At 38.9% G+C, this 20917-nt stretch overlaps 1 long non-coding RNA gene across 3 annotated transcripts in view; it reads left to right on the plus strand.

Annotated features, from left to right (window-relative positions):
* The window catches only part of LOC110348337 (uncharacterized), a 34206-nt gene that overhangs the window by 6866 nt on the left and 6423 nt on the right, over positions 1 to 20917 (plus strand). For 2 of the 3 annotated variants that reach the window (XR_015442069.1, XR_015442071.1), the window contains exon 2: positions 1484 to 11253. This is a non-coding gene — a long non-coding RNA (uncharacterized LOC110348337). The remainder of the gene's footprint in view (positions 1 to 1483; positions 11254 to 20917) is intronic. The other variant, XR_015442070.1, reaches the window with a different exon arrangement.

The following is a 20917-nucleotide window of genomic DNA, read 5'->3' on the forward strand; positions in this document are numbered from 1 at the left end:
AACTCTTGGTTTTGAATAATTTCACATCTATGGACAAGTTGTGAATGTAACTGAATGAACACCCATGCATCCCTGTGGTGGACTATTAGGAGGGACTGTAGTTTCCCCTCCTTTGGATCCAGGCCCTTTAGAGTGTGATTTTGCAGATTCTCCCATCACAAAATGGAGACTTTCCCCCACCTTGACTCTGTGATGGGCCAGTGATTTACTTTGAATAATGAAATGCAGCACAAATGATGGACTAATTCTGAAATTATGCTTTGGAAAGCCTTATGTGTTCTCTCTCTGTCTCTGCCTCCTCTGCCCCCACTGCCATGTAAATAATCCAAGTCTAGCCTTCTAGAAGAGACATAGTTACTCTGTTACCCTGGTTAAACTATGGTTGATCACAGACACTTAAGAGAACCAGGCCAGCTCAGGAAACCACCCAAAGGAACCTAGTTTAAATAGAATAATAGGCTAAATAAACATGTGTTTTGTGTGTGAGACAGTTTGTTACACAGTGAAAAATTCTCAATACAACCCTTCACTCCAGATACTGCAGTACGTATATCCTGAGAATAAGGAGATTCTACATCATTGTGATACAACTCTTATACTCTGGACATTTAACATCAGTACAATTTCATCTAATTTATCATCCATATTCAAACTTTCCAGTTGCCCCTACAACTTCCGTTATAGTATTTTTTTTCTGTATATAATTTAGGTAAGAATTCTTATTGCATTAAATTGTCAGTACTTGATCATTTTATCAGTTTTGGTCTTAAAGAGTCCTCAGTTGCCCTTTTTTCTTTTTGGTCTTTTGTGTCATTAAAATTTTGTTAAAGTCTGATTAGTCCCATTGATTTTGCAAAAAGACCCTCAGTTTATACTTGTGTGATTATTTCTCCAGGACTGATTCCAGACTGTGCACATTGGGCAGAAAGAGTACCCAGATAATGCCATGTTCTTCTCAGTGCACTTCTTCAAGGGGTCCAGGATACTGATTGGCCTCATTGTTGGGAAATCTGTCTCAAGAAACTGAGAACCAGACTCACTTTTGTGAGGTTAAATGGGAAGCATATTTGATTCAGAATCTATTGCATTAATTTTTTTAATGTGGAAAAAGAGGAAACATGAGCTCATCTAATTTTGGGAGAACCTACTTCATTTATTTCAAAGTTGCTTGTCAACATTGTCCAGCTTCTTCAGGGGCCTGGACTGAGACAATATTAGTGAGTGAATATCCTCAGGCTGAATTCTATGAATCAGTTATTTTATTTGCTGTAACCAAAGGACATTATCAATTCATTCTTAATAGTTTTGCCTCAAACTCTTATTTTGTTTATTTTCATTTTTGGGAGCAAGTCAGACGATGTAAGACAAAGGAGAAATAAATTGCTTATTAATCAAAATTGTCAATGATTTTTAAATAAGTATTTTAGCTTTTTGATGCTTTTTCTATCTCTTTTCTTCTTCTTTTTCTTTCCTTTTTTTGCAGTGCTGAAGATTGAACACAGAGCCTTATGCACATGCTAGGCAATTGCTCTTCCACTGAATCCAGCCCTAGCTTGTGATGCATTTTTAAAACACAAGGAATCTAAATACACCTAAGAGAAGTTAAGAAGAGTTCAGTCAAAAGAAGAAAACCCTGACAGGCTCAAATGTTAACTCTTTTCTAGCAACTAAAGAATAGTTGAAATAATCTTTTGAACAATTCCAGGTGAAGATATATCTGAAACAAAGCTGAACCTGGTAAATTTGCATTTAGAAATGGATATAATCCAACAATTCCTCAGCAGAGAAAGCTCAAACTGACACTTCTAAGATGGTACCTCCGAGATATCTTCATTCAGAACAGCCGTGCAACTGTCTAGTTCTAAAATCTTTACTCATAAACACAAGATCTCATCGTCAAGGCGAATGGCAAGGATTTCACAATGATCCAGGGTGTAGTGCCTCATTTGTGAGCCAGATGTGTCCAAATTGAAATCTGAAGATTCTCACTTGTAAACTCTAAACAGGATGATGAAAATTAGATGAGAAATAGCCTTGTGGAGGGATAAGCATGAAAGAACTGTTTATAGATTTTTTGAACTTTTGTGCGATTGTTATTTTATAAAGGTCAGAATTTTCCTTTATTTACCTGATATCTATCTTGGTTCTGAAATTACAGTTCAGTAAATAACTTTTGACTTCTGTTCAAAATAAATGATGAATAAAAAGTTAGGCATTGTGACATAGATTTTATATGTTGGGGCCATGAAAGCCAAATAATACTTTAAAGAAATATTTTGGTTATTCATGAAGATTGAAAGATAAACTAGTTTTACACTTTATGTGTGTATCTGTGTATATTTGTAAGAATCATGTGATGGTGATATCAGGCATAAAAATTTTGAGAAAAAAATTTAGATGTGTATTAGGGAAAGCGACATTAGCTATAACAAACATTCTCCAAAGTTCAGTTAACCCAACCAAAACTCATTTCTTACTTTTACCACAGTACGTTGAATACCAAGAATCCTTTGGTATTCAAAAGACAGCCTTAGTTTAAGAGACTCCTACTTAGTGGCCATACATTTTCTAGAACACTTACCCAGCAGACACAGGAAGAGAGAGAATTTCTGGAGAATTACACGGGATGCTTTAAGGGGCAAAGCATATGCCAATGGCCAGAACTTGGTGACATGGCCTCACTCAACTGCAAGCACAACTGGGAAATACAGAATTACTGTATGCTTAGGAAGAAAAAGAAATAAGTGTACTGAATGTATGGTGCTGTTCCCACACAGAATTACTTCCTCCAAAACTAGTTTCCCCCAGAATGTGAGCACAGCCATATATCATGGATGAACAAGAGCAGGAGCCAGCAAATGCTTTCTATAAAGCACTAGATTGTAAACATTATCACCTTGGTAGGACAAGAAAAAAAGCAAGTAGTACATGCCTATAAATCACAGTACTCTGGGAGGCTGAGCCAGGGGACCCCAAGTTTGTGCCTAGCTTGGGCAACTTAGTGGCTTAGCCAAACACTGTCTCAAAATGATATAATAATAATAATAATAATAATAATAATATTTTTAAAGGCCATGGATATAACAGCTCAGTAGCTCAGCAGGAAGGTCTTGGGTTCAACCTACAATAACAAAGAAGAGGAGGAGGAAGGAGAATAAGGTGGAGAGGGAGGGAGAAAGGAAGAAGGAGGAAGAAAAACATGAGGAGGAGGAAGAAGAAGAAAAGGAGAAGAAAAAGGAAGAGGAGGAGAAGGAGGAAGAGAAGTGGAGGAGGAGGTGATGGTGATGGTGGTGGTGTAGGAGGAGAAGGGGAAAAGAAAGCAGGAAGAAGATAAAGATGAAGGAGGAGGAGGAGAATGAGAGGAGGAGGAAGAGGAGGAATCAAGGACATACCTTCTTATATAACCATTTAAAATGTAAAAGCTTGCTGGGAATGGTAGCACATGCCTGTAATCCCAGCTCTTGAAAGGCTGAGACAGGAGGATTGCCATAAGTTCAAAATCACTCAGGGCTACTTAGTGAGTTCAAGTCAACCTGGAATACATAGCAAAACCCTGTCTCAATAATAAAAAAAAAAAGTAGAAACTATTCTTAGCTCACAGATCATAAAAGAAGCATGGAAGGAGGATTTGTCCTATATGCTATAACTTGCTGTTCCCTGGACTAGAGATTCTAAAAGGAAATATTTGGTGCCACAAAGACTTTCTGTTTTACAGATACCTTTCTAAGCTGGTTTTTACTTTGATTGAGACTTTCAAATGACCATTTCTGGCAAATTATATGAGAAAATAAATTTAATTAAAATTACAAAGATTATGCAGAATAAAACAGCAGTTACATACTCAGGAGATGGTGTTTAAACTGAACAGTACACGGGACAAGTAAGTTATGCCTCAAAATATGACAAGTATGCCATTTTATCATAAAGGGTTCATTTCTGCAATATAACCCAGTTCTATCACATTATTTGATATTGTCTTGGCAATGTATTTACAATGGCTTTACTGTTGAGATCCACTGAGTACTTGTGTTACCTCTTTGCTATTACCTCCTCTACCTCCTTGTTCCTCTCCCTCTCCTTGTTTTAGAACGGTTACTTTTCCTGGATATTGTACAACTGGATAGTAATGCTAGTGAGAAATTTAATCATTGAACAGTTCAGCTATATTGGAGGATGTCTGTGTGGCCTCATCGCATCGATCCTGACTCATTAACTATGTGGTGAGGGATAAGATTCTATATTGCTCAGGTTAAATAAATATCGTACATCAAAGGAAGCATTGCAAACATGTGGTTTGCGATGCATGATTTTACTCATGAATAGATTTGTTATTTTTAATTTTATTAGGTATTTTTATTATAAAAGTAATACGTGTGTTACTATTGAAAATGTGGGGGGCTGGGGATTTAGCTCAGTGGTTCCGGCGCCTGCCTCGCAAACGCAAGGTCCCGAGTTCAATCCCTGGTACCAAAAAACCCCAAAAAAACCCAACAAAAAACAGAAAATTGGGAAATTATGAAAGAAAATTTAAATGTTACATATTTCTCTTGCTTACAAATGATCATTTTTGATCTGTATACAGTAATTTTTTTATATAGATATACATGCTTGTATGTCTGTCCATGGACACTAAACACATTATGTGCACATACAAATATACATCAATCCCATGCATATCTAGACATTTTTACATAGTTTGGGCACATAACTGAAACCATATTGTACATGGTCATCAAAATCTTCTAAAAGAAGACTTTTGATCTCTGTAGCAATTTCTCTTATATGAATATATCATAACTTACTAACCTAGTTTGGACACTAATGTTGTACAAAATTTCTTTCATTAAAATACCATTAAGAAGTTTCCACATAAAAAAAAGTTTCCATATAGCCAGTGAATGAATGCTTATACAGACCTAACCCTAAGAATATTCATAGCAACTTATTCCTAATGGTCCACAGCTGGGAACAATCCAAGTGTATGTCAGCTTTAGAATGGATCAACACATTTAACATATCCATACAACATGATACTAGTCATCAGTGGAAAAGAACTAATGTCTGGCTGCTACATGTCAGTATGGATGATTCTCCCAGAAATTCTTCTCACTGGGAAAAACACACACAAAAGAATACATTCTCTATCATTCCATTTACATGAAATTCAAGAACAGGAACAATTAATTGAAGGAGATGAGGGATCAGAATTGTGCCTTTGTCAGGGGTGTAGACTGGGATGAAGCACAAGAAAATCTCCAGAGTACTGAAAGTGCTCTGTGCCTTGTTCTGAGTTTGGGCACCTTTAACTGAGTTGTGCAGTTCAGATTTATGCCCTTGTGCAAGCTATCAATAGACCGAGTTTGACTACATAACTTATGAATTCCCTAGGATAGAATAATCTCATCCATTCTTAAAATGCTCTTTTGAATTAAAAACCACATTCTTCTAAATATGTATGCTTGATATCTCTTATAGTAGTCTTATACCTTGGATGAATGGCAGAATCTACCAGATAATGTTAGTAATGCTTAGATTTGTCAGAGTAACAAATCAACTGGGAAGTCATGATTAGAACTCTTACATTCTTATTTTGACTTTAGAATGGTTTCAGTTTAATCTAGCATTGAATATATAAAACCTAAATTCAAAGATCAATATAATTAAAGATGTTGCTCCGTGAACTAAAGTTTAGTATATGTGCCGCTAAAGTGAGCACCGTGAACTAGAGTTTATAGAAAGAGTTCATAATAGAATTTTTTGTCTTGTAAAATGTCTTGGAACAATTCAACTATTGTAAAATCAGTAAAGAATTGCATTATGTTTTCTAGGATGTTGCTGGTTTATGGAACAAGGTAATACACATCCTACATTATATTAATATTAATTCCAAAAGTAAATATTCTGTATGGTTACTCAGGTGTCTGCTATGGTAATGCACCTTATCAAATACACCAAAATCTCAATGTGTCACAACAACAAATATTTTATTTCACACTCAGATTCAGGTCTGCTCCCCATGCTTGCATCCCAGGACTCAAGTGGAAGGAACCTGGGGCTCAGAGTGAAGGGTAGAAGCTTCAAGAGGCCTCCCCAGCAACACAAGTACACTAAAAGCTTCAAGTGGCCAATGCACCTAGGCCAACCCTAATATCAATGCATAGTGGAGCGGGAAGACTGGGCTGACTATATTCCATATGGATTAATAACCACTGCTGCACAATAAACAATCCAAAACTTAGAATCTTAAAACAATAATTGATTATTTCTCCCAAGCTTATGAGTTGGTCAGGTGATTTTGCTAATCTGGGCTGGTTTCACTCATGCATCTGTGGTCAGGTAACACATGGGCTGGGGACTGTTTCATCCAGGATAATCTCACCTGAGGCAGTGCAGCTCTGTGCAGCTCTGTTCATTCTCCAGAAGGCTAGTGTGGGCTTCTTCTAATAATGGTGACAGCATTCAAGCCAAAACAGGAGCTTGCAAGGCCCTTGAGCTGAGGCTGAGAACTTGCAGGATATCACTTTTGCTGAATCTTATGGTCTAAAGAAAATCACAAAACTGGGCCAGATGGGCCCATTGCACATTGCAGAGGCATATCGCAGAGGGTATAGATGGAGGGAAGAGTGGGGAGCTGTGCCTGCTTTTACAGCCTACCGTGCTGACCACTGATTAGCATTTGAGTAAGCAGACCTAGGAAAACCAAATTGCCCTTCCCAAGGGGAGTAGACACCCTTGAGGGCTTGGCTAGAAAAGAGAAGAAAGGAGAATTCATTGTCTCTGCCTAATTGCTTCAACTGTGGCACTGGTGTTCTGCCTTTCACTGGGACTTCCACTGCCAGTCCTCCAGTTCTCAGAGCAACACCACCAGTTTCCCTGGGACTCTAGGTTTTCAGGTGGCAGATCATGGAACTTCTCACCTTTCATAACTGCATGACTCAACTTCTTGTAATAAATTCTCTTATCTAGCTTTATCTATAGCTATGACTGTATTCTTAACCATATTCTATTGGTTCTGTATTTCTGGATGACCTTGAGTACTGCACCAAGTGACTTGTTTTGGCTGGTGATACATGAGTAGAAACAATGGCATGTCAATGCTGAGGCTGGGTCCTAGAGACACATTGTGTGTTTCTTGTCTCCTGGGACAGCTGCAGTTCTAAGGAGGATAAGGGATGAGCGACAAGTGAAACAGACCTAGGCCCAACCTGCATTCTGGGGCCAAGGTCAGCCTAGGTCCAGCCTTGATCAATCAACCCTCATCTGCTGAAATGATTGTTTCTAGCCACTAATTTTTAGGGTGTTTGTTACAAAGCATTATTCCAGAACTAGTTAATTTTCTAGGAAAATGAGAGCTGAATTATCTCTCCATGATTCAGTCTCACATCTTCTGAAATACAACTTGGATAAGCAAATTCTATATAAGACCTTATATTTGGGGGACCATGCATATCCCATCTGCACAAATTGCCACATCTACATAACCCTTCCAGAATTATTAACCTAATGTTTTTCCTTGACTTAATTTCAAATCTGTCATTTTGATCATTTCTACCTACTTACATCTAAGCAACATTCAAGTGTGATGTATTAGTTATATTTTTCATATCTATCTATCTATCTATCTATCTATCTATCTACTCTATTCTGTAGCAGTATCATTCTATGTGTGTATTCACCAAACTCCATGTGTTATTTTCCTGAGAACACAGAAAGATTACATCTTCTAGCTAGGTGGGGCCCTGTAACAGTTCTGTAAAAGAAGTGGTACTGATTTACTCATTTCTAGACTTGTTCCTGAAATCCGAATACATTTTAAGAAGCCAGGGTCCTTGAAAATGGCAGTCTGAGTTAGTAGAGGGAAGGAACTTTGATTTTTGGATGACCTTGTAGATCAGAAGCTTTCCTCCTTCCCACTCCACCAACCTGCAATGGCCTGTTCATGAACAAGAACTCAACATCTTAAGAATTCAGGATATTTTTTTCAGCAGTTGGAGTTAGCTTGTCTAATCAAAATCCAGAACCCTTAAAATTAAAAAAGACCCATTGTTACCTAATCTTACATTCTGTACCACTCGTACTCTGTATACCACACCTTGGAAACAAATCCTTACTTGACAATCAAGGAAACTGAGCCTCAGAGAGATGCCACTCAAGTGGCATTTTGCTTGCAGGAGCTGAGACTCAGATCCAAGGTGCTGATCCAGTTCCAGACTGGTAGTATTTGCAGGAAAGCTGTCCATTGTTTAGTCTACCAGGAACTGCAGCGTCAACTCCCCTCAGGGTTATGAAGCAGCTCCTAATAGACCCTGCTGCTGTCTGTTTCACCTGGAAACACTGAGAGATGCTAAGGACTCCCCACTCTGATGGTTGGAGAATTTGCCAGAGGATATTTTCTGGTCATAGGGGTGTGTCTCATTTGCATGCTGTGATGGATGCCATGGGAGCATCTCTCAATTAGCAACAGACAGGAATATAGTCATTTCCTCCCTGGGAATTACTCAGGGGAATGTGGCCTTGGGCGGGTCCTCAGAAGGGATTAGTCCCAGTTATCCACAGTGCTAACTTGCTCATTAACACCTCCCTGGGTTCCTTCCCTCACTTCCCCTCCCTACCTGATGCTGTAGCAGAGAAGCAAGAAGATAGCCATCTGCAAACTAGGATGCCAGCCCTCACCTCCAACCGGCACCTTGTTCTTGAACTCCCTTTCATAACTGTGAGAAACAAACATCAGTAATTTAAGCCACCCAGATTATGGTGTTGTTATAGCAGCCTGCGTAGACTAGGATAGAACACGAGGGGAGGCAACCCTGAAAAAGTAATATTTGAACAAAGAGATGAATTTAAAGGGGACATAATAGAAGAAAGTTCCAGGCAGAAAGTTCACCACTTAGAACAGTCCTGGAGGTGGGGCAAGGCTTGACATGTCCCTTGTATAGCAATGAGGCTTCTATGGCTGCAAAGAGAGGGGAGTAAAGGAGGGAACGCTTGGAGGGGTGGACATGGAATAGATCCCTATGGAGAGGTTTGTATTTACTGGGAAAAATGTCTCAAGCAGAGGGATGATTTGACCTGGTTTGTGTTGCCAGAATTCGATAACAAACCTTTCCAGGAAATGTGGAAACCAAGGCCTCTTCTATTGCAAGAGGTAGCACAGATATGTGGCAAGGTCTGCCAGTGAGGCCTGGGTTGGTGGGTCCTGGGACCTCCGGCACTGTGGTAGCTCCTGCCCTCCACCTTCCATTGCACCACAAGTGGTCTGTCCCGTTTCTCCTTCCATTCAAAAAGGGTTTGTGGAGGTGACTCTGAGTGGCTGAAGGTGCCCTCACTGCTTTTCAAACAGTTATCTCGGGCCCCATTCTGTCTTAAAGCCCTTAAACTACCTGCTACGGCACACCAACTTCAAAGCAGACTTAATTCAACCAGGAAGAAACCATAAGCCCATGATTAAAAATGTTTTTTCCCATACTTTGATCACAAGAAATAAATATTTTCTTGCACAACACCCTGCAAAATTATTAAAGACGATTCTAGCAATATTTCTGTGCCCAGGGGAAGAATTCTATTACAAAAGTGGACAAAACAGGCCCTTTGAAAACTCCAAGGGATCCTTGTAATGGCAGAGGAAAATTGTGAGCTCTAGATTTAAAATAATAGAATAAAAGTAGCCTAGCTGGGCGGAACAACTTGGCCCTCAGAGGGGGCCCTGTCCCCAGCCTCCCCTCAAAGGTGGGAAAATGTTGTGAAAGAAATTAGGTTGTTTCAAACTTGGAACTAAAACTTCTCAAAATTAAAATAAGGAAATCCAAAACCAATCAGTACTCAAAAGACTGATTAAGTGTGTCTTTAAACATATAGATAATTGAATAATATTATTTGAGCTATTATATTCATGAAATTCTGAGAAGTCTTAAGGCATTTAGTTTTATACGAAATGATTTTACAAAACTGTTTTTGATGTGAGTCAGTGTGACTGAACATACGTTTTTCCCTCTAGAGACACACATTTATTGTAGTTTCCAAACAGATTGAAGGCGTTGGGTCAAAAACTGTATTAAAAGGTGAGTTTATTCTTACACTTTTTGTATTGCTTACTTTGAATTACCTAGCCCATATCCATCCTCTGAAGTTTAAAAAGATGGTTTGACAGAACAAATTACCTCCCTTGTTTTCCATTTAACCGAGCTTATGGTTTTTATAGGCATATCAACTATTTCTATATCTTTTTTTTTTTTTTTTGGTACCGGGGATCGAACTCAGGTCCTTGCACTTGCACAGCTGGTGGTGAAACCACTGAGCTAAATCCCTGGCCCTTATTTTTATATCTTAATTTTCTGCAAGTTCTGACATGGAGAGAAATAGGCAGTGGCTATAAAAATGTATGGTAAATCACTGGTAGTTAAAAATGGAGCTAATTTCCACGTTAAGTAAATCAAATAATTGCCTTTTCATATTGTAAGTTAATATTTTTTCTTATCAATAAAGGGATATTTTATTAAAATAGACTATAATTTCAAGTGCTCTGATGCAGTAGAAAATGTAAAACCTCCCAGTATTTGAGCAAGATCCTAAAGTTTGATCTGTGAACATTAAAATGAGTGTTTGAGTACACGAATATGCACATATATTTTTATGAAATTATGGAAGGTAGAGATTCTATTTTATATACTAATTTTAGAGTGAGGATTCAAACTGTGGCATTATCAACCTCTTAACTAACTCCATACTACAATTTGTCTCCTAAAATGGGGATGGTAGTAATAGTTACCGGTAGGGTTGTGGCATGCAATAATTCAGTGGATAGATGTTATAACTTGTGTTTAGATGTCCCCTCTAAAGCCTCATGTGGTTGTAGGTGGGGCTTTTTCGGAAGTGGCTGGATCTACAGTGTGTGACCTTGGAATTGATTTTGGTACAATGCTAGGATCAAGGGCACTAGGATTAAGGGTGTGAGTGTTACGTGTCCTAAGGGCAAGTAGCCTGGCTAAGATATAAGAGACAAAAAGAGCTGTGGCCCTCCCTTGTTGTTTTTGCTACTTTCTGCCCACCAAGAACTATCTCTTCTCTGTGATGCCTGTTTCCCATGTCAACTTGCCTGGAGGCTGATTATGGACTGAAACCTCTACAAACTGTGTGCTAAATAAACCTTTTCTCCTTTCACTTTGGGTGTCAGGTATTTTGTCCCAGCAATGAGAAAAGCAGCTAAGACAATAGAGGAACTGAAATAGTGCTGGAACCCAGTAACATTCGAAACAGGTAACTTACTGTCCCTGACGCTTAGCACCCCATTTTGTGCATATAGTTAATGCTTAGTAATTGCTTATTAATGAATATTCTAGTAAGACAGACCTTTTCTACAATTCAAATGATAAAACCCATATTAGCCCAGGGAGTCCTGAAGCTCATTCAGCACAGTCATTGGTACCTGACTACCCCGAGTCTGACATACTGACTCATGAGAACTGAATGTTAAATTTCTAGAAATTTTACAAGCTAATTTTAAAGACAATTACTCAAAATTAAATGACACAAGTATCCAATTAGATAATTTACACTAAGACTAAGTTAATACTCAAAACTTATCATTTCTTCATTACTTCTTAAATTACCTTTGAATGTATTTACCTTGTGTGTGACATAACGGTATGATTCTGCACATCTCTCCCCAACTTTGCTCAGTGATGTCATGTTGGTAGCTTAAAATCAGCCATGAAAAGAATACTTATGCCAGAAAAATCAGCAAACATTATAAGCCAGGGCTCCCCCAACCTGATCTCTTTTCCTTACTTCCCCCCGCCCAGAGCAAGTTGCTAAAAATTTATCAACACATTACTGGTTGTGTGAGGCCTGGAGGGGGAGGATGAGTATAAAGGAGCAAACATCTTCAGAAAATTTACCACCTAAGAACCCATGACTTCCTACACCTTTATCCTAAATTTCCTTCATTTGTAAGTTTTTACAGATCATTGCATCAGGGAAAATTAAAATATCACATTTGCAATAATCTGAAGGTATATCTTCTTCTTGTGGCTTTCTTTTGAACATGAATGTCTAAATATTTAACTGTCAGTGGCATTTTCTTTCTTTTAAAACTGATTAACATTATTTAAAGATTTGTGCTAACACAGGTGACTATGGCACATAAAATCCAAGATGGTACCATCCATTCAGGCCTCTGCCATCTCTTACCAGGACTCCTTCCTCTCTTACTCTTCTCCAATTCCTTTGTTCTCACAGTGGTGGGAATGATCTTGTTAAACATGCAAATCTTGTTGTCTCACTTCCAGCCTGAAACCATCCTTGGTGTGCATTGTACTTAGAATAAAATGCAGCATCCTCACAATGATCTTTAAGGCTCTACAACAATCTCTCTGGTTTCTGAGGGTTTCCATATCTCATCCGGGACCTTTCTCCTCTGGGCTTCCTGAACTCTAGGCTCACTGTTCTTCTCACAGTTTCTGAAACACATCCATACTTTTCTGTCTCAGGGCCTTTACACGAGCTGTTCTTTTGTCTACATCATCCCCATGCTTCTCATTTTCCCAAAGTCTCGCTGCTTTGTGTCCTTCAGACATTAGCTAAAATGTCACCTTGTCATGGGGTCTCAGTGATATTTGTCAGATGAAGGACAGCAGTGTGGCTATGCAAGAGGATTGTTATAAGTCATAAGTGACACTTTGCTATGACTACAGCTTCATATGAAAATGTCACTCACCTTCCTATTTTTCGGTGTCCTGACAATAACTACTCCTTTCCTACAATTTGAATACTTTTCTCCCCCTTTTTTGCCTTTCTTCATCTGTTTCCTTTGTTGGGCTACCTGCTGTCCCAGACCACCTGTTCTGGGCAAGGTCACATCTCAAAGACAGCCCTTGCCAGGAGCCTTCCCCTTGTGCGGCCTGATGACTGTGCCTTGCATGGAGCCTCCCTACTCCTCACTCAGGGCTCTTTGGAGGCTCCTAACTTATTGAATGTGATGATAAACTTGACCATAAACTTTTCCAGAGCCTACACAACTCTACATCCTTGAGCAACCTAGCAGCCTGGTTTATAAATAATAACCCTGCCATCAGTAAATGTCACTAAATTAATTTTCTTATGATGAAAAACTGGAAAAGTGGGCTAATTACCCAAATGCTTCCAAACGTCCAGATGTTTATCCTCATGTGCGCGTGTGTGTGTGGGGGGGTATTAATGACTGATTAAATGCCTTCCTGATCATCTCTGTGGCTTGGAATTGCATAGAAACAATCCCATATTTGTGTCTTAACCATATTCTTTCTCTTACCCAAATAGTGCAAATTTATCTATTTCTAGTGTTTCCTCTTAATTTTTTAAAAACAAAATATTAGAGCTTCTACTTAAAAAATACTTATATTGAATAATAAGTATCATGAAGTGAATTGCCTTTGTGAATTTTGTAGGAAGGGCCAGGGCGGACCTGCTGCTTGGGCTGGTTGTCAGTCTCTCCATGCTAGCAACAAAGGACAGGTGAGCCAGGTTCCAAACTGATATTTGCAGCACAATATGCTCACAACTCTGCCTCCAAATTCCAAATAAGGTCAAACTCATAGAACACAGCCTTTAAGACCCACGTGCTTCTTCCTATAAATTTAATCTATCAACTTAAAAAAGAGGGGACAATGAAAAGATAACACATGAGTACTGAAGAAAGTCAAACAGAAGAGGGTTGGATAAAAGAAAAATAAATAAATGAGACAGGCAATTGTCACCAGCAGCATCAGCATCAGGGAGAGCTTACTTAGCTGTGAAGACCTGGCCTCAACACACCCCTGCTGATTCGAGATCTGTGATGGATCAAGATTCTCTCAAGGTTGAGAAATCCTGCTTTAAAAAAAATTGGGATGATAAAGGTATTTATTTGTGTAAACTGGGGTTGGTCTTATCTGCTGTGTTTTCCTATTATTTTGGCAGAAGTGTAGCCATCTCCTTACTTTGCCCCACTTTGCAGATTCTCTCCTCCCTCCACCTCTGGCAGCCCCCTGTGCCTGTGACTGGGTCTGCATCCTCACAAAGCAGAAAGTCTGATCAGTTGACAAAGGTGCTGCTGAATGGCTGCATGAGCCCTGCGAAGCCACTTAAATTCGAGCACTTCTATTTACTCTATTTTACAAAGGCATAATGGTGCTGGGCTACCCAGATATTAAATTAATTAATGTTTATAGGGCACTTCAAGCCTAGGGGATAAAAGCCTCTTTGAAAATGCTTGTAATTATCATTATGGCTAATGAAGCTTGCTCCTAACTCCTCCTCCTCCCGGCGGGGCGCGTGGGGGGGGGGGCAGGGAGCTGTCCTGGGTAACATAATCCAGAGTAGGAGGAAATCGACCTCAAATGTCAGTTTCTCTTTTTGGTCACTCTATTGGTGTTTCTCAGTTTTATTTTATTTTTTAAGCTACAAACTGGATTTGGATGAATTGAGTTTATGATACAAATATGCCAAAAGGGTTATGAAAAAAGTGCTTTTTCTCCAGCTTCCTATGTAGTTCCTTCTTTTCTTTTCTTTTTTTTTTTTTTTTTTTGCCTCTCAGGGAAGTGGGATCCAAATAGCCTCAGAGAAGAGCTTTCCCTAGAAGGTGGCCTAAAAGTTTCAAGTGATGCTTATCATGATATTAAGGTTCATTATTTACTCTTGACCAAGTTCCAGGATGTCCTTAGACCTAATTATAATAGAGAAGATACTATCTCTAGGTTTCTGCTCTTGATTGTAACTTCAAGTGATAGATGGTTCTTGAAATGCCAGTCAACAACTGGTGGTGTTCAAAGGGACACCTATTTACCTAACACAGGTTATGGTATAAATGGCATCGTCAACAATTTTAAATTACTCTTTGTTCATTTCTACAGGTTCTGTCTCTCTTTATTACCGTTAACATGGATTCAGGGAGGATTAAGGAATCTGATGCAGAAAATCAGCAAAACAATCACAGTGTCTTTTGGGAATTCATTTTAAAATGATCTCCTTTTTTGGGATTAGGGAAATCATTTCACACTTAAGTGTACTAGGAGAACCTTGTTGCCTTATTTACTTTGAATCATTTTGAAGAGAGAAACTTGAGTTCAAAATGCCCTTCTAAGGAGAGGTTCACGTGTTTACTAACTGAATTTCAGTACTGCTAGGTAAAGATGGGAAGTGGGAGGGTTATTGAAACAGGCCTGGAGACAGCAGCAGAAGTATGTAGTCGAGACAGTGGTGATGTACAGTCAAGGGCACCCTTGGGAGAGACAGAATTACTGAAATGAAAGCACCAGCAATGATTGGGCTTATAAATGACTGTCTAGATGTGGGTACCATTCTGCCAGCTGCTTGAGCTCAGACTCGGCCCACTTCATTTCCTTTGTGTCTGCAGAAAAATGGTTTAGAGTTCAATCTTTCACTGGAAATCGTAGAGTCCTTAAGACAAATACACATAGTTTTGAACATAGATATAAAATTCATTTGTGGGCATTGGCCATTTTAAGAGACAGTTCAGATAATCTTCATACTGCTGGATGGAAAGTGGCCCTTGCCTTCAAGGGGCTTGCGAGTTAAGTGCAGAGACAAGAGAAGCAGGTTTCTGTTCCTTTCTTCCTCTAGAGGAGCTCTGTGAGGGCAGGAGTCAGCTCACTCTTCCTCACTGTTGTGTCTTAATGCTACCTTCAGGGTCATTAGATCTGAGAGTGGAGCCCTCAGGGAGATTAGTGCTCTTAGAAAAGGGACACACAGAGAACACCCTGGTAGAGGGTCCTCACTAGAACTGGGCCTTGCTGGCATCCTGGTCTCAGACTTACTGCCTCCAGGCCAATGAGAACTACATTCCTGTTGGTTATAAGCTACCTGGTCTAAGGTGCTTGGTTACAGTAGCCCGGACTAAGATGGTGTTCTTCTCATACACAAAAAACCCTAGATATTTTCAAATAGTTGAATGTTTCTTGTCTATGGAAAGTAATATCAAAGTGTTAGACTAAATATTCCTAGCTTTTGGTAAAGACTGGTAGAAAACCCCAGAGAGGTTTTGCTATTTATAATATGATAAATTTATTCTTTTGAAATAATTTGTCTTAGGAAAGGCATAATAGTGTGAACATAAAAACAAAACTTCTTTTTTCTTCATTGTAACCAAAGTATTTTGTATTGAGAATAGCCAGAATCAAGAATCAGGAATAGAAAGAAGTTAAAAAAATGATTTTAAGCCTTTCTATAAATCATTGGCCAGGACAGAATTTGAACCGAGACAATCTGGACATGAGTTCAAAATGACATATTTTTTTCTGTTCTTTGAATACAGAAAAGTCTGTTTGGGATAATAAGGGTGAAAAGTACAATATATCACATAACTTACAAAGCAGTGTTTTGGCCAACTCCAGACTGTTGGCTTCTAGTACAGGACAGAGCTAATGGGAGCAAAGTGTGAGGAGGTTTTGGTTTGGTCTGGACAAAGTCTTTGAATTTTCAGACAGGCAAATCTAAAAATAATAGTAGTGAGTGGAGTGTGAACTTTCTCATTCATCTTATTGGGGTCGTCAACTATGAAGCTTAATTATATCACTTATATAAAACTGTTAGCCATTTATGGCAGTTATGGGACTCAGAGGCCAGCAATTAGCAGTGACTTCTAGTTTCTTTATTGTTGTAATGATGGTTGGCTATGCAGAAGGTCAGTTGGATCTGTTTGATCCCAGTCCATCACCTTAGTTACTGAATCATTAGTGTCCTAATAACTGGCAAATCCTCTGGTGAGTTGGATGTGTGTTAGGTGGTTGAGTCATTCTGATCAGATGAAACAAAGGGTCGCATATTTCTGACTGTGATGTCATAAAGAAAATCACCAAACAGGATTCAGTAATGGCCAGTGAGCAAGCTGTTGCTTTCCTGTGACTCCTCCTCCTCTCCCCGCAGAGGGATATGGTCTAGCTCATTATCCCAGAAAACTCTCAGATGGGCTAGGGTAGCTAGCTCTCTGTCCCTTGCTCCTTGTTTCTTTCATCTATTTATTTCATAAAATATGTTTTCAACTCTACTATGTGCCAGACACTGGTGTACAATAAACTTGGCTGACAAGGACTCTGGAATTTAGAGTATAGAAGTAAACAACTGGTGATTTACTGTGTAATTGGAGAGGGAGAGGGAGAGGGAGAGGGAGAGGGAGAGAGAGGGGAGAGACAGAGAGATAAAGTGCTTTGATGGTGAAAAGTGCTATAATATGGTTTGGGGATGACTTTAGGTCTGCATAAAACCATAGAAATACCACCTGGGCCACAAACAGAAGCCACATGTCTATTTAAAATTTTTCTTGTAGTCACACCAAGAAGAGTAAAAAAGAACAGCTTCAATTAATTTTAATATATAGTTAACCTGTTATATCCAAAAAGATTGCAAAATATAATCAACATGAAAACTTATTAGTGCAACATTTTACTTCTGTTTTTCACACCCAGTCTTCAATATCTAGTCTGCATTTTATACATATGTAGCTTACATTTCATAAAATCGCTCAACCTCTACATGTGGCAAGTGGCTAGTAGACAGCACAATCTTACACAGTAGAAGGATAAGCTCTTTCTGTCACCCAAATAATGAAAAAGTAGCAGCCATGCAGAGATACATGGTTCAGATAGGGTGAAGAGCAAATGCAAAGGTCCTGAGGCAGGGTTTGGATTTTAATCAAATTTGAACTCAGTTGTAAAATCACAAAATAAGTATAGCTAAATATTTACTGTATACTACTTTTTTACTGTGCTGCTAGAAACTAAATTATTCTTTCAAAACGCTCACATAACAGGATAGGCAATCATCTCTTATTAGCCTAAATGAAATGGCTAGCTCAGCACAGTTGAGTTAATAGCTTGGTTACAACAGAAATGAATTCAGTGCAAAATGGAACTTTTATTTTTTTTTTCAATGGTGGCTAACTAAAAGCACCTTGAAAGTATTTCTTTCTTTTGCCTTCAAACATGCAAATTTATCACAATCTAGTGTGTATTTTACTGGTAAGTACACTAATTATACACTAATTATAGGTTCTACTTTCTAATAGCATTATCTATCTTCAGGACAGGACTTTGGGAGAAATACATCTGGGTACCACGGCTTGTGTTTCATCTTTCTCTGGAGGTGGGCCATGCTTGACCCTCAGTTAGCCCAGCAACAGAATGAACTAATTAGAAACAAAAGTACTCTAGCCACAGAAAATGAAAACACACAGAAATAACTAAAAAAAAAAAATCATTGGATGTATTCTAGAATAAAATGCCTGGCATACAGTTTTCACACCAAGTAAGTATTGTGCCCACGCGATGCTACTGTGACATGCTCTTCATTTGGATTCCTGAGGAAGCTGACTTTGAGTCCAGGACATGAGGGTAAGGAGTTTATTTGGTAGGTGATTCCAGGAAGCACAGCTGGGAATTAGACCAGGAGGAAAGAAAGCTTAAAACTATAAATAAGCCAGTTATGGTCATGGGCACCTGGAGCTTTCACCATGCGATGCCATTCTGGGGTCTCTGAAGAACACGGCCCAGAATTATCTCACCCTGAAGGAAGGTATGATTCCCAGCTCTGTAGTCACAGGCTGGCACTCCTGGGCTGGGGAGAAGGATGGTAATTTCTAGCACGTGTGCCTTGCTTCCCACACAGGCGGTGACAACCAGTATTCAGTGAAAACCCTCAGGAAAAGGGAGGCAGGTATCTGCAGCTGGGATTTAGATGGTGCAAAGAGGAGGACCAAGAGAAGCTGGACAGGTCGCTGCCTGTAGCTGCTTAATTGTGCAATGGAAGCTCATCCAGAAGCTCACTTCATGGCTGCATACTTCACAGTGTGCAAAGTTCCTCAAAGTTGCCTTATTTAACCCCTATAAGGTCACTGAGGTGTGGATTGAGCAGGTCTTTCTAGTGCTATGTTTTAAAGGAGGAATCTGACTTATGGTCACAGATTGTAAAGAAGCAATGCAAAATTCTGGCTGGTGGAAATGGTTGTCTTCCCAACATCTCAGCCCATCCCCATTCTCCTGCTATGTAGCTGTGCACCTTGCTCTTTGCATGAGATTGACCCCACACCCATCTTCAGGTAGGCCTTGGTTGGTTGTCACTCATATCACTGTGTTCTTAGTGCCACAGTGATTGGTTTCAGGACAGGCACATGACCAATATGGACCCTGTGAGAACAGAGTGAAGAACTGCATCAAACTAAATGGCTGAGATATGAGCAAGATATTTATTTCTTTTTGAAAATATTACATGCCTATGAGAAAATATTCAGCTCTGTGTTGCTCGCAGCCATCATGTGACCATGAGGTAATCCAGCCTTATGGTGAAGTTGATACTAAAGATGGCATAAAAAACAAATGGAAAAAGAAAAAAACCTGCACAAAACAGATTCTTGGTGACATTGTTGATTCATTGGATCGACTTCCATTGAAGCTGAGAAACTCCTTTTATTGTTCAAGAAATCCATCCGGGGTTGGATTATTAACCATTTTCAACTGAGAATCTTCTGGCTCCTGGCTTGATACTTTGTACAAGTCATGGCGAACCTTTTAGAGCTTTCAATGATAACAAATAGCCCACTGCGGCATAGGTGCTGTAGGTTCACCACCGCAGCTCTTCACCAAATGCCTTAAGTCATCCTGGAGTCAAATGATTTAAATGTCTTATATGTAAAACCTAGAGGGATTTTATATATCATTTAAATAACACATTCATCTAAATTATATTTTTTTTCACTTGAGGTGTATTTCATAATCTATGGAAACATAAATGTAGTCCAGGATAGAATTAAGAGACCAACTCTGTGCTAGGGACGGAAGGGCAAAAATGTTAGGTGAAGTTAAGTGAATGTTGACTAACATAGAGAGCTTGCAGTTAAATTATTTTTTGAGGGGACATCATAAGAAGAAAAAGCAAAACTGATAATAGGTAAACCACTGAATTTTCTGTTTACATTTGTATATACTGTACCATGGTAGCCACTATGAGGAGATTGATGTGCCTTTTTTTCCCTTCTCACCTACCTCAATTATATAAATTGAAAAAGCAAAATACACATCTTCCCAGCCTACTTTGCCAATATATGATATAGTTTTGGTCAGTAACATAGAAACAGATATCTTCTGAGGGAATTTCAGGGAAAGGATTTGCTTTCCTGATAAAATGAGGAACATACTATTTGCAAGCTCCTTTCTTCCTTTTTGATGCTTGGCACGATGATGTAAAATTTAGAACTATCATGCTCTCCTTGTGGTAAAGAAGCAACAGACAGGAGGACACATGCCAAGGAACCTGGAGTGAAAAGACAGAGCTAGTCTGGCTAGTCTATTCACCATAGAGCAGCTGAATCTATCAGAAGTGGTTTTAGGTAAGAAATAGAAACCCCTATTTGTTGAAGCAGTGTTTATTGAGTATTTTTGAACTTTCAGCCTAATGCACTCCAAAATAGTACAAGCAATCACCTTAAGAACTCTGACTAGTGAGGGTTATTTCAGATTTTTACTTTGTGTTTAAAAAAATGTTTTTATAGTTGTAGTTTGACTTAGGAGATACTTGAATATCAAAAAAATCAGTGACAGCGCCCTTTTTTTTTTAAAATAAAAGAAATGCCAGTTGCTCTGGTAAAGTAGAAGGAGCTTCTATTATAGATTCGGACCATCTTTGGACCATATCTGGGCTATTACACTTACTACCTTTTTAATTTTTTTATCTACTTTAATGATCTCTGTCTTTTAACTGTACCTTTAAACCATTTAGATCAAAAGTGATTATTGATATACTGGATGTACCTACCATTGTAATTATTTTCTCTTCATTTTTTCTTTTATACCTCTAGGGTGGGCTGGGAGGATAACGGCAGTGTGGGTCCTAATCAGACACTAGAATACAGAAAATAAAATTAGCCTGAGGACATCATGTCTCTTTTATTAAATGC

This window comes from Heterocephalus glaber, unplaced genomic scaffold (assembly GCF_053883595.1).
Source record: "Heterocephalus glaber isolate CG9 unplaced genomic scaffold, H.glaber_assembly_v1.0 deba00001532, whole genome shotgun sequence".
Taxonomy (NCBI): Eukaryota; Metazoa; Chordata; class Mammalia; order Rodentia; family Bathyergidae; genus Heterocephalus; species Heterocephalus glaber.